Source organism: Rhinoderma darwinii, chromosome 1 (genome assembly GCF_050947455.1).
Source record: "Rhinoderma darwinii isolate aRhiDar2 chromosome 1, aRhiDar2.hap1, whole genome shotgun sequence".
Taxonomy (NCBI): Eukaryota; Metazoa; Chordata; class Amphibia; order Anura; family Rhinodermatidae; genus Rhinoderma; species Rhinoderma darwinii.
In genome coordinates, this window is record NC_134687.1 from 573,275,414 (window position 1) to 573,288,916 (window position 13,503).

General features: G+C 50.4%; 1 protein-coding gene across 2 annotated transcripts in view; it reads right to left on the reverse strand.

Moving 5' to 3' along the window:
• Nucleotides 1-13,503, reverse strand: part of IPO11 (importin 11) — a 511,812-nt gene that overhangs the window by 497,402 nt on the left and 907 nt on the right. The window lies entirely within an intron of this gene.

The window sequence follows — 13,503 nt, forward strand, 5'->3', positions numbered from 1 at the left end:
CACGATGTCAGCTGTGACAAACAGCTGACACCCACGCCCGTGGCAACCATCGTGGTTGCCGACAGGCTACATGTCACTTCGATGCATCGAAGGGGTTAATCGGCCGGATCGGAGCCTAGCTCCGGTCCTGCCGTTACAGCGGGGTGTTGCACAGCTTCTGAGCCAGCGCCATCACATACACTACATCATGGAGCTGTGATTGCTCAGTCTGCTTTGACTGACCAATCACAGCGATCGACGGCAGGGGACCCCTGTGAATGGTCCCATGCAGTCTTACTGTGCCGGTCAACTGTCATAACCAGTTGACAGCACAGTTCTGTCACCTTGTCCTTTGACAGGGTGACAGTTTTTAGCCAGGACGCACCGGTACGTCCCGGTGCCTTAAAGCACTTCAATGCAGGACGTACCGGTGCGTCCTTGTGCGTTAAGGGGTTAAAGGGGTTTCCATGGTCATGCAGTTCCACAAAAAGCATCACCATGCACAATGCCAAACATCGGTTGGAGTGTCGTAAAGTACGATACCACTGGACTCTGGAGAAGTGGAAATATGTTCACTGGAGTGATTAACATGTTTTACTATCTGATTAATAAACTAGTGACAGATCATCTTTAACCCCTTCCAGACCAGCCCACATAGACTAACGGGCTGCAGCGCTGGTCCTTGCACCTGCTGCCCGTTAGTCTACGTGTGCTTCTAACCGAGCGCACAGGCATTCCATGCAGCCCGGCATCTCTCAGTACTGGCTGCTACTACCAGCCTTGGTACTGAGGGAAGACATCGGGTGGGATCACAGCAGCGATCCCTGCCAATTAACCGCTTGAATGCAGCAGTCAATAGCGACCACCGCATTTAAGGCGTTACAACAACATCGCCACCCCTCAACGCAATTGCGGGGTGCCGTTGGTTGCTATGGCAACCTGAGGCCTAAGAAAGGCCTCCGAGTCTGCCATCTACGGAAGGCCTGCCAGAAGCAGGACCTATTACACTGCCTGTCAGTGTGAAACGTACAGGTATAATACCCTGCAATTACATAAGTATTGCAGGGTATTATAACAACGATCTAAAAGTTGGATCTACAAGTACGTAGTGGAACTAAAAAAAATTAAAAGTTAAAAAAAGGAAAAACAAAAAATGGTGTACAGAAATAAAAAGTAAAAGTTCCAAGTAATAGAATTACCCTTTTCGCCCTTTTTTCCTTATGAAGTCCTTTATTATTAGAAAAAAAAACAAAAAAAAAACTATGCATAATTAGTATCGCCGTGTCCGTAGCGGCCTGGACTATAAAAATATAATGTTATTTATCCCACACAGTGAACGTCGTAAAAAAATAATAAAAAACATACCAGAATTGCTATTTTTTAGTCACTTCAGCTCCCAAAAAACTGAATAAATAAAGATCAAAAAGTCACATGTTCCCAAAAATGGTAACAATAAAAACTACAGTCTGTTCTCCAGAAATCAAGCCCTCACACACAGCTTTCTTGATGGAAAACTAAAAAAGTTATGACTTAGAATATGGCATCGAAGAAAGGAACTGCAGCACTCAAGATAATCCAAAGAAGTGTATTTGATTTATTCACCAAGCATAAAAACACTTGCAACGTTTCAACCCATGAATGGGTCTTTATCAAGCATATTGATTGTCTCACTTGGACCTGGGATTCTTTACTGCGTGCACCACCAATGTTTGGGGAGTTGTCCTTTCACACTGAAGAATTTTCTGTGGCTGTGCTGCTGTTTTCCAGAATATCTTAGAATATGGCAACACAAAAACGAAATTATTTTTTTAAAAACGTGATTTTATCGGGCAAACACCATAAAACATTAAAAAAAAGATATAATATGGTATCGCTGTAATCGCATCGACCCGCTGAATAAATTAAATATGTAATCTATAGTGCACGGTGAACGCCGTAAAAAAAACATAATAAAAAGCAATAGAATTCTTAACGGCCTTATTCCACTAAATTCAGCACAGAACCTGTGGGATCAAAATGCTCACTATACCCCTAGATAAATTCTTTTAGTGCTGTAGTTTACCAAACGGTGTCACTTTTGGGGGGTTTCCACTGTTTTGGTCCCTCAGGGGCTTTGCGAATGCGACATGGCACCCGGAAACCAATCCAGCAAACTTGAGCTCCAAAAGCCAAATGACGCTCCTTCCCTTCTGAGCCCTGCCGTGTGTCTGAACAGCCATTTATTACCATTTATTGCCGTAATCAGAAGAAATTGCTTTTCAAACGTTGGGGTGTTTTTTTCTTTTTTATGCCTTGCAAAAATTAATAATTTCTACGTTTTAGTGGAACAATTTTGATTTTCAATTTCACAGTCTAATTCCACTAAGTTCAACAAAAAACCTGTGGGGTCAAAATGCTCACTCTAGCCCTTGATAAATTCCTTGAGGGGTGTAGTTTGCCAAATTGTGTCTTTTTTGGGGATGTTTCCACTATTTTGGCCCCACAAGACCTCTTCAAACCGGATATGGTGCCGAAAATATATTCTAATAAAAAGGAGGCCCCAAAATCCACTAGGTGCTCCTTTGCTTCTGAGGCCATTGCTTCAATCCATAACCACACTAGGGCCAAATGTGGGATATTTCTAAAAACTGCAGAATCTGGGCAATAAATATTGAGCTGCATTTCTCTGATAAAACCTTCAGTGTTACAGAAAAAAATTGATTTTCTAAAAAAAAACTAAATTCAATTTACAAGTTTCACTTCCACTTTGCATTAATTCCTGTGAAACACCTAAAGGGTTAAGAAACTTTCTAAATGCGGTTTTGAAAACTTTGAGGGGTGCAGTTTTTAAAATGGGGTGACTTATTGGGGTTTCTAATATATAAGGCACTTAAAGAACTGAAGTGGTCCACAAAAAAATTGGTTTTGGAAATTTTCTTGAAAATGTGAGAAATTGCTGCTAAAGTTCGGAGGCCCTATTAACACGACAGGGATTCTCGGTGTGCGACGGCCGCTCTTTGAATGGCTGTCACACGGCCGCAGTAGGAGCAATAGACCCCAAATTCACACTGCTGATTTTTTGACGGCCGGGTAAACTGGGCCATCAAAAAATGGAACATGCCCTATTTTGGGCCGTTCTCCTGGCCCCCATAGAAGGCGCCACGTAAAGCATGGCTGTCACTCTGATGTGACGGCCGTGCATTCTGCCACTCGCTCGCTCTCGTCTCCTCCTCACAGTGCGAAGTGCATGTGAGGAGGAGATTTTTTTAGCTCCCAGTAGGAGCTGAATCCCTAATGCCCGGCCACAGCATATATGGACAGTGACGTCAGAGACTTCTGAAGCGGAATCCCAGACGCTGTGGCCGGTGATTCCGATCCAGGAGAAATCCCTGATGTTACTGCCCATATATGGACAGTGAAGTTAGGGACTTCCCCTGAAGCGGTCCCCTACAGGAAGGTAGGAGTGCATGCCATCTATGGGGGTGGCTACGTACAAGGGTGCTGTGCACTAGCTACAGGGGTGCTGTGCGGAACTAGCTACAGGGATGCTGTCCGGCACTAGCTACAGAGGGACTGTGTGGCATTGCCTACAGGGGGACTGTGTGGCATTGTCTACAGGGGGACTGTGTGGCATTGCCTACAGGGGGACTGTGTGGCATTGCCTACAGGGGGACTGTGTGGCATTGCCTACAGGGGGACTGTGTGGCATTGCCTACAGGGGGACTGTGTGGCATTGCCTACAGGGGGACTGTGTGGCACTACCTACAAGGGAGTCTGTGTGGCACTACCTACAAGGGAGTCTGTGTGGCACTACCTACAAGGGGGTCTGTCTGGCACTACCTACAAGGAGGTCTGTCTGGCACTATCTACACAGGGCAGGGTGTGGCGTTCTCTACAGAGGGCAGGGTGTGGCGTTCTCTACAGAGGGCAGGGTGTGGCGTTCTCTACAGAGGGCAGGGTGTGGCGTTCTCTACAGAGGGCAGGGTGTGGCGTTCTCTACAGAGGGCAGGGTGTGGCGTTCTCTACAGAGGGCAGGGTGTGGCGTTCTCTACAGAGGGCAGGGTGTGGCGTTCTCTACAGAGGGCAGGGTGTGGCGTTCTCTACAGAGGGCAGGGTGTGGCGTTCTCTACAGAGGGCAGGGTGTGGCATTGCCTACAGGGGGACTGTGTGGCATTGCCTACAGGGGGACTGTGTGGCACTACCTACAAGGGAGTCTGTGTGGCACTACCTACAAGGGGGTCTGTGTGGCACTACCTACAAGGAGGTCTGTGTGGCACTATCTACAGAGGGCAGGGTGTGGCGTTCTCTACAGAGGGCAGGGTGTGGCGTTCTCTACAGAGGGCAGGGTGTGGCGTTCTCTACAGAGGGCAGGGTGTGGCGTTCTCTACAGAGGGCAGGGTGTGGCGTTCTCTACAGAGGGCAGGGTGTGGCGTTCTCTACAGAGGGCAGGGTGTGGCGTTCTCTACAGAGGGCAGGGTGTGGCGTTCTCTACAGAGGGCAGGGTGTGGCGTTCTCTACAGAGGGCAGGGTGTGGCATTGCCTACAGGGGGACTGTGTGGCATTGCCTACAGGGGGACTGTGTGGCATTGCCTACAGGGGGACTGTGTGGCATTGCCTACAGGGGGACTGTGTGGCATTGCCTACAGGGGGACTGTGTGGCATTGCCTACAGGGGGACTGTGTGGCATTGCCTACAGGGGGACTGTGTGGCATTGCCTACAGGGGGACTGTGTGGCATTGCCTACAGGGGGACTGTGTGGCATTGCCTACAGGGGGACTGTGTGGCATTGCCTACAGGGGGACTGTGTGGCATTGCCTACAGGGGGACTGTGTGGCATTGCCTACAGGGGGACTGTGTGGCATTGCCTACAGGGGGACTGTGTGGCATTGCCTACAGGGGGACTGTGTGGCACTGCCTACAAGGGGGTCTGTGTGGCACTACCTACAAGGGGGTCTGTGTGGCACTACCTACAAGGGGGTCTGTGTGGCACTACCTACAGAGGGCAGGGTGTGGCGTTCTCTACAGAGGGCAGGGTGTGGCGTTCTCTACAGAGGGCAGGGTGTGGCGTTCTCTACAGAGGGCAGGGTGTGGCGTTCTCTACAGAGGGCAGGGTGTGGCGTTCTCTACAGAGGGCAGGGTGTGGCGTTCTCTACAGAGGGCAGGGTGTGGCGTTCTCTACAGAGGGCAGGGTGTGGCGTTCTCTACAGAGGGCAGGGTGTGGCGTTCTCTACAGAGGGCAGGGTGTGGCGTTCTCTACAGAGGGCAGGGTGTGGCGTTCTCTACAGAGGGCAGGGTGTGGCGTTCTCTACAGAGGGCAGGGTGTGGCGTTCTCTACAGAGGGCAGGGTGTGGCGTTCTCTACAGAGGGCAGGGTGTGGCATTGCCTACAGGGGGACTGTGTGGCATTGCCTACAGGGGGACTGTGTGGCATTGCCTACAGGGGGACTGTGTGGCATTGCCTACAGGGGGACTGTGTGGCATTGCCTACAGGGGGACTGTGTGGCATTGCCTACAGGGGGACTGTGTGGCATTGCCTACAGGGGGACTGTGTGGCACTACCTACAAGGGAGTCTGTGTGGCACTACCTACAAGGGGGTCTGTGTGGCACTACCTACAAGGAGGTCTGTGTGGCACTCTCTACAGAGGGCAGGGTGTGGCGTTCTCTACAGAGGGCAGGGTGTGGCGTTCTCTACAGAGGGCAGGGTGTGGCGTTCTCTACAGAGGGCAGGGTGTGGCGTTCTCTACAGAGGGCAGGGTGTGGCGTTCTCTACAGAGGGCAGGGTGTGGCGTTCTCTACAGAGGGCAGGGTGTGGCGTTCTCTACAGAGGGCAGGGTGTGGCGTTCTCTACAGAGGGCAGGGTGTGGCGTTCTCTACAGAGGGCAGGGTGTGGCGTTCTCTACAGAGGGCAGGGTGTGGCGTTCTCTACAGAGGGCAGGGTGTGGCGTTCTCTACAGAGGGCAGGGTGTGGCGTTCTCTACAGAGGGCAGGGTGTGGCGTTCTCTACAGAGGGCAGGGTGTGGCGTTCTCTACAGAGGGCAGGGTGTGGCGTTCTCTACAGAGGGCAGGGTGTGGCGTTCTCTACAGAGGGCAGGGTGTGGCGTTCTCTACAGAGGGCAGGGTGTGGCGTTCTCTACAGAGGGCAGGGTGTGGCGTTCTCTACAGAGGGCAGGGTGTGGCGTTCTCTACAGAGGGCAGGGTGTGGCGTTCTCTACAGAGGGCAGGGTGTGGCGTTCTCTACAGAGGGCAGGGTGTGGCGTTCTCTACAGAGGGCAGGGTGTGGCGTTCTCTACAGAGGGCAGGGTGTGGCGTTCTCTACAGAGGGCAGGGTGTGGCGTTCTCTACAGAGGGCAGGGTGTGGCGTTCTCTACAGAGGGCAGGGTGTGGCGTTCTCTACAGAGGGCAGGGTGTGGCGTTCTCTACAGAGGGCAGGGTGTGGCGTTCTCTACAGAGGGCAGGGTGTGGCGTTCTCTACAGAGGGCAGGGTGTGGCGTTCTCTACAGAGGGCAGGGTGTGGCGTTCTCTACAGAGGGCAGGGTGTGGCGTTCTCTACAGAGGGCAGGGTGTGGCGTTCTCTACAGAGGGCAGGGTGTGGCGTTCTCTACAGAGGGCAGGGTGTGGCGTTCTCTACAGAGGGCAGGGTGTGGCGTTCTCTACAGAGGGCAGGGTGTGGCGTTCTCTACAGAGGGCAGGGTGTGGCGTTCTCTACAGAGGGCAGGGTGTGGCGTTCTCTACAGAGGGCAGGGTGTGGCGTTCTCTACAGAGGGCAGGGTGTGGCGTTCTCTACAGAGGGCAGGGTGTGGCGTTCTCTACAGAGGGCAGGGTGTGGCGTTCTCTACAGAGGGCAGGGTGTGGCGTTCTCTACAGAGGGCAGGGTGTGGCGTTCTCTACAGAGGGCAGGGTGTGGCGTTCTCTACAGAGGGCAGGGTGTGGCGTTCTCTACAGAGGGCAGGGTGTGGCGTTCTCTACAGAGGGCATATATGGACACCGTGAAATCAGGGACTTCTCCTGGAGCGGAAACACCGGCCACAGGGTCGGGGATTCCGCTTCAGAAGTACCTGACCCTGTGGCCGGTGTTTCCGCTCCAGAAGTCCCTAACTTCACTGACACAGTGACGTCACTTCTGAAGCGGAATCCCCGGCCACAGTGTTGCCGAAGCTGTGTCCAGTGACGTCAGGCACTTCTGAAGCAGAATCCCTAATGCTGTGGCCGCTGTTTCCGCTCCAGAAGTCCCTGACTTCACTGACGTCAAGCACTTCTGAAGCGGAATCCCCGGCCACAGCGTTGCCGAAGCTGTGTCCAGTGACGTCAGGCACTTCTGAAGCAGAATCCCTGACGCTGTGGCCGGTGTTTCCGCTCCAGAAGTCCCTGACTTCACTGTGTCCATATATGGACACAGTGACGTCAAGCATTTTCTGAAGCGGAATCCCCGGCCACAGCGTTGCCGAAGCTGTGGCCGGGGATTGGGGATTCTGCTCCTATAGGGAGCAAAAAAATACCCTCCTCCTCACATGCACTTCGCACTGTGAGGAGAAGGAGAGAGAGTGAGCGACGGAAGACACGGCCGTCACTCGGAACACATTCCAGTGATGGCCGTGTATTACCCGGCCCCATAGACTTCTATGGGAGCCGGGCGGCCGGGAGAACGGCGAATATAGGGCATGTCCCATTTTTTGACAGCCGGGTTTCCCGGGCCATCAAAATAATTGGTCGTGTGAATAGCCCCATTAGGGGTCTATTGTTCCTACTGCGGCCATGTGTCCAGTGACGTCAGCCACTTCTGAAGCAGAATCCCTGACCCTGTGGCCGGTGTTTCCGCTCCAGAAGTCCCTAACACTGTGTCCATATATGGACACAGTGACGTCAAGCACTTCTGAAGCGGAATCCCCGGCCACAGCGTTGCCGAAGCTGTGGCCGGGGATTCCGCTCCTACAGGGAGCAAAAAAATACCCTCCTCCTCCTCACATGCACTTCGCACTGTATGGAGGAGAGAGAACGAGCGACGGAAGACATGGCCGTCACTCGGAACACATTCCAGTGATGGCCATGTATTACCCGGCCCCATAGACTTCTATGGGAGCCGGGCAGCCAGGAGAACGGCCGAATATAGGGCATGTCAAATTTTTTTATGGCCCGTTTTCCCTGGCCGTCAAAAAAACGGTCGTGAGAATAGCCCCATTAGGGGTCTATTGCTCCTACTGCGGCCGTGTGACGGCCGTTTTTACGAACGGCCGGGAAACCCTGTACTGTGAATATGGCCTTATCGGCCGACACTCGGACCCTGTCTTGTGAATAGAGCCTTGTAATGTCCTTGAAAAATAAAGGATGTTCAAAAAATGATGCCAACTTAAAGTAGACATATGGGAAATGCTAATTAGTAACTATTTTGTGTGGTATTACTATCTGTTTTGCAAGCAGATACATTTAAATTTAGAAAAATGCTAATATTTGCAAATTTTCTCTACATTTTTGTGTTTTTCACAAATAAATACTAAATTTATCTACCAAATTGTTCCACTAACATAAAGTGCAATGTGTCACGAGAAAACAATCTCAAAATCGCTTGGATAGGTAAAAGCAGTGCCAAGTTATTACCACATAAAGTGAAACGTCAGATTTGAAAAAAGCGGCTGCGTCCACAAGGCCAAAACAGGCTCAGTCCTGAAGGAGTTAAAGAGGCTCTGTCACCAGATTTTGCAACCCCTATCTGCTATTGCAGCAGATCGGCGCTGCAATGTAGATTACAGTAACGTTTTTATTTTTAAAAAACGAGCATTTTTGGCCAAGTTATGACCATTTTTGTATTTATGCAAATGAGGCTTGCAAAAGTCCAACTGGGCGTGTTTAAAGTAAAAGTCCAACTGGGCGTGTTTAAAGTAAAAGTCCAACTGGGCGTGTATTGTGTGTGTTACAACTGGGCGTGTTTACTTCTTTTACTAGCTGGGCGTTCTGACAAGAAGTATCATCCACTTCTCTTCAGAACGCCCAGCTTCTGGCAGTGCAGACACACAGCGTGTTCTCGAGAGATCACGCTGTGACGTCACTCACTTCCTGCCCCAGGTCCTGCATCGTGTCGGACGAGCGAGGACACATCGGCACCAGAGGCTACAGTTGATTCTGCAGCAGCATCAGCGTTTGCAGGTAAGTCGATGTAGCTACTTACCTGCAAAGGCTGATGCTGCTGCAGAATCAACTGTAGCCTCTGGTGCCGATGTGGCCGACACGATGCAGGACCTGGGGCAGGAAGTGAGTGACGTCACAGCGTGATCTCTCGAGAACACGGCTGTGTCTGCACTGCCAGAAGCTGGGCGTTCTGAAGAGAAGTGGATGATACTTCTCGTCAGAACGCCCAGCTAGTAAAAGTAGTAAAAACGCCCCGATGTACGCACATAATACACGCCCACTTGGACTTTTACTTTTAAACACACCCACTTGGACTTTTGCAAGCCTCATTTGCATAAATACAAAAATGGTCATAACTTGGCCAAAAATGCTCGTTTTTTAAAAATAAAAACGTTACTGTAATCTACATTGCAGCGCCGATCTGCTATGTACATGCTAAACATCAAGGCAGAGCAGAATGTTTAAAATTTCAGGCAATTGAACTTATACGTCCTCCTAAACGGGGAGGGGATTGGGACAACCTCATTCTGCGTAAGGAAGCCCAATGGATTTATAGATTGGAATGTGTACAGCCTGAAGGGTTAAACGAGCAGACAAATTATGCCTGTTTTATTTAAATATGCATTCTTATCGTTTGTGTATTATGATGATTTCCTAGGCAGATATATGGCCGTTGTGCCAGGTCCTTGTACAGCAACTTGCATTATGCCATTTAATGCTAATAGGCATGGTTCTTCCTTTCAGTAAGTGTTTCAAAATTCCAAAGTGTGGTAGACATTATATCGCTCATTCATTCATATAATATGTATCAACAGGGAAGGTGTTTTATCGATGGCAGTCCAGTTGCGGTTTTGAGCTGACCCGCAATACTTATCCAAACTTATTATTGTTGTTATACTCCATCCTCGATTAAAATGAGCTCTTGTGCAGCAAGGAGATGCGTCTACAGCCTTCCACTGCGCCTGCGCGTTCGGTTTGATGTTGTCGATGTTGCTTCCGGGTATGTCAGATGACAGCCGGGAGTCACATGGGCAGGCGTCACGAATCTGGTGGGTGAGTGTGATTGGCTGGTTCGGAGTGCGCTGCCGAGGCCAGGGGGAGGAGTAATGTGTTATAGTAACTCAGAGTCCCGTAGTGAAGCATGCTGCTGATATCTATGCGAGCATGCTTCCGTGTTGTGCAGTAGAATATCTGCTGTTGAAGTAATATCGCTGGCATCCTGGCCAGAGTGACCAAGCTACAGACCCCTGATGATAAGTATAGAAACGCGTAGGGTCGGGTTAAAGTGAGGAATCTTAGCGTAGGGGACAGTGGCATCGTTGTGTACCTGAGCATTAGGAGTTGTTGGTGCGGTTATCGCAGGCTCCGGTGTGTTTTAGGGTCTAAACCACTGTTACACCAATGTTTAAACGCTGATTCCAGATTGGTATCTTTGTAGTACACCCAGTCATAGAGGGTTCACAAATGAATCAGGACTTGGGAGTATTTGTTTAATACGTTTTTTAATACACACGGTGGGGCTTTTCACAGTGGTGATTGTACCCCTGTTTTTAGAGAGTTATGAAATAAAGTTATATATTTTACTCATATATCACTTCAGTGAATTTACAATTTTTCATATTTTGTGGGAGCGCAAATCATATGTATCGTTTAATACAGTGAATTAATAGCAGATAGGGGTTGCAAAATCTGGTGACAGAGCCTCTTTAAAGGGGTTTTCCCAGAACCCTAAATTATCACCTAAAGGATAGGTGATCATTTTCTGATCACCAGGGGCCCCACCACTGGGAACCACACCGATCATGAAGAGGATAATGAATGGAGAGGTGGTTAAGAATGCCGCCGCTGCATTCAAAGTCTATGGAAATTAAAGATTCAGCCAGCGTACAGAGTTCGTCTGTTTCCATAATTCTCATAGACAATGAATGGAGCGGCGGGCACGTACTCGACCGCTGCTCCATTCAAGCTCCTCCTGACTGGCGGGGTGCAAGGAGGAGGATCTGGGGGTTCGAGAACCCTGTTCTCACAATTGCTGGGGGTTCCAGCGATGGGGCCCCCAGCAATCATAAAATTATCACCTTAACCGCGGATAGGTAATAATTTATGATTCTGGGAAAACTCTCTAGATCTAGCCGTTACATTGTTTACTTTATTCCCATTCAGACTTGCACCTAATTTCCAGGACATAACATATACAGGGGGTGAATAAGTAGGTATACAGGGGGAGATTATTCGAACAGTCCAGCATTATTAGAAAAGTAACTTGGTCCGATTAAGCCAACTTCAAACTTTCAGGTGCTGTTAATAGGCACAACTGTGCGTATTACTCAACAGAAGACCCCATGGAACAGTTGAATCACCCGGGGTTATGCTTTGGGTGTCCCTTTCATGTAAAGGGATAATTGGAACCATCTTCTATAATACAAGTTACCTCAGACCTGCAACTTAAGGCCCTATTCACACGACAGGGTTTCCCGGCCGTATGACGGCCGTTCAAAAAGCGGCCGTCGCACGGCCACAGTAGGAACAATAGACCCCCCAACTGGGGCTATTCACACGACTGATATTTTGACGGCCCGGAAAACCGGGCCATCAAAAAATGAGGCGTGCCTATTTTCGGCCGTTCTCCCGGCTCCCATGGAAGTCTATGGGGCCGGGTAATACACGGCCATCACTTGAACGTGTTCCGAGTGATGACCGTGTCTTCCGTCGCTCGCTCTCTCCTCCTCCTCCTCACAGTGCGAACTGCATGTGAGGAGGAGGGTATTTTTTTGCTCCCAGTAGGAGCGGAATCCCCAATCCCCGGCCACAGCTTCGGCAACGCTGTGGTTGGGGATTTCGCTCCAGGAGAAGTCCCCGACTTCACTGTCCATATATGGACACAGTGACGTCAGGGACTTCTGAAGCGGGATCCCTGGCGCAGTGGCCGGTGTTTTTGCTCCAGGAGAAGTCCCTGACTTCACTGTCATATATGGACAGTGAAGTCAGGGACTTCTCCTGGAACGGTGGCGCTATCTACAGAAAGGTAGGGGGGGGGGGGTTGCCATCTATGGGGGATGTGCTATGTAAAAGGGTCCACTATAGAACTACCTATGGGGGGCTGTGTGGCATTACCTACAGGGGGGCTGTGTGGCATTACCTACAGGGGGGCTGTGTGGCATTACCTACAGGGGGACTGTGTGGCATTACCTACAAGGGGGGCTGTGTGGCACTACCTACAAGGGGGGCTGTGTGGCACTACCTACAAGGGGGGCTGTGTGGCACTACCTACAAGGGGGGCTGTGTGGCACTACCTACAAGGGGGGCTGTGTGGCACTACCTACAAGGGGGGCTGTGTGGCACTACCTACAAGGGGGGCTGTGTGGCACTACCTACAAGGGGGGCTGTGTGGCACTACCTACAAGGGGGGCTGTGTGGCACTACCTACAAGGGGGGCTGTGTGGCACTACCTACAAGGGGGGCTGTGTGGCACTACCTACAAGGGGGGCTGTGTGGCACTACCTACAAGGGGGGCTGTGTGGCACTACCTACAAGGGGGGCTGTGGCAGTATCTACAGAGGGCAGTGTGAGGCATTATCTACAGGGGGACGTGTGTGGCAAAAGATTTACAAATTAAATTCATCGGTTTTTAAAACGGACAGGGAAAAAAACGGATGCAAAACGGGTCAAAATCGGCTGTTAAAAACGGAAACACGGCCCGGAACGGATTCAAAACGGCCGTTTTTATCCGCCGACACTTGAACCCTGACGTGTGAATAGAGACTAACACACTCCAAGAAAACGTAATACTACAATTGCAGTTAGAGCATGAAAATGAAGACTTCTATCTTCAGCAAGATGGAGCCCTGCTCACTATGCTTTAGCGGTGCGTCGTTTTCTTGACAAGAAATTACCCAATAGGTGGATAGGTAGACGAGGCCCGGCCCGGTTGAATGGCCCCCAGGATAACCAGACTTTACCCGATGGACTTTTTATTTTGGGGAGTTATCAAAGATAAGGTATATTCAAGAAAACCACGCACGGCTGATAACAGGATTCAGAAACGTGCCAAGAAATTAACACCAATAAAGAACTTTGTGCCAAAGTGTGAGTGTAAAATCTAGATTCCAGCAATGTGTAAATAGTGAGGGCGCCAATATGAGCATATAAGAGATTGCCAATGGGCGGAGCTAGCAGAGAGCCTCTGACGCCAACCTATCAGCGTGAGTCTCACACGACGACGCTGGCATATGAGTGTCTGGAGGAAACAGCCTCACTCTGATAGGTCGGCGTCAGAGGCTCTCAGCTAGCTCCACCCATTGAGAATAGCTGGCGGCCAAACCCACTTGGCTAGCCAGCGGTTTATTTACATATTGTTTAATAAAGAGGGGGCAATATCTCAGCAACAGGGGGACGCAGAAGTAAGGAACAAACACCGCTGGATTT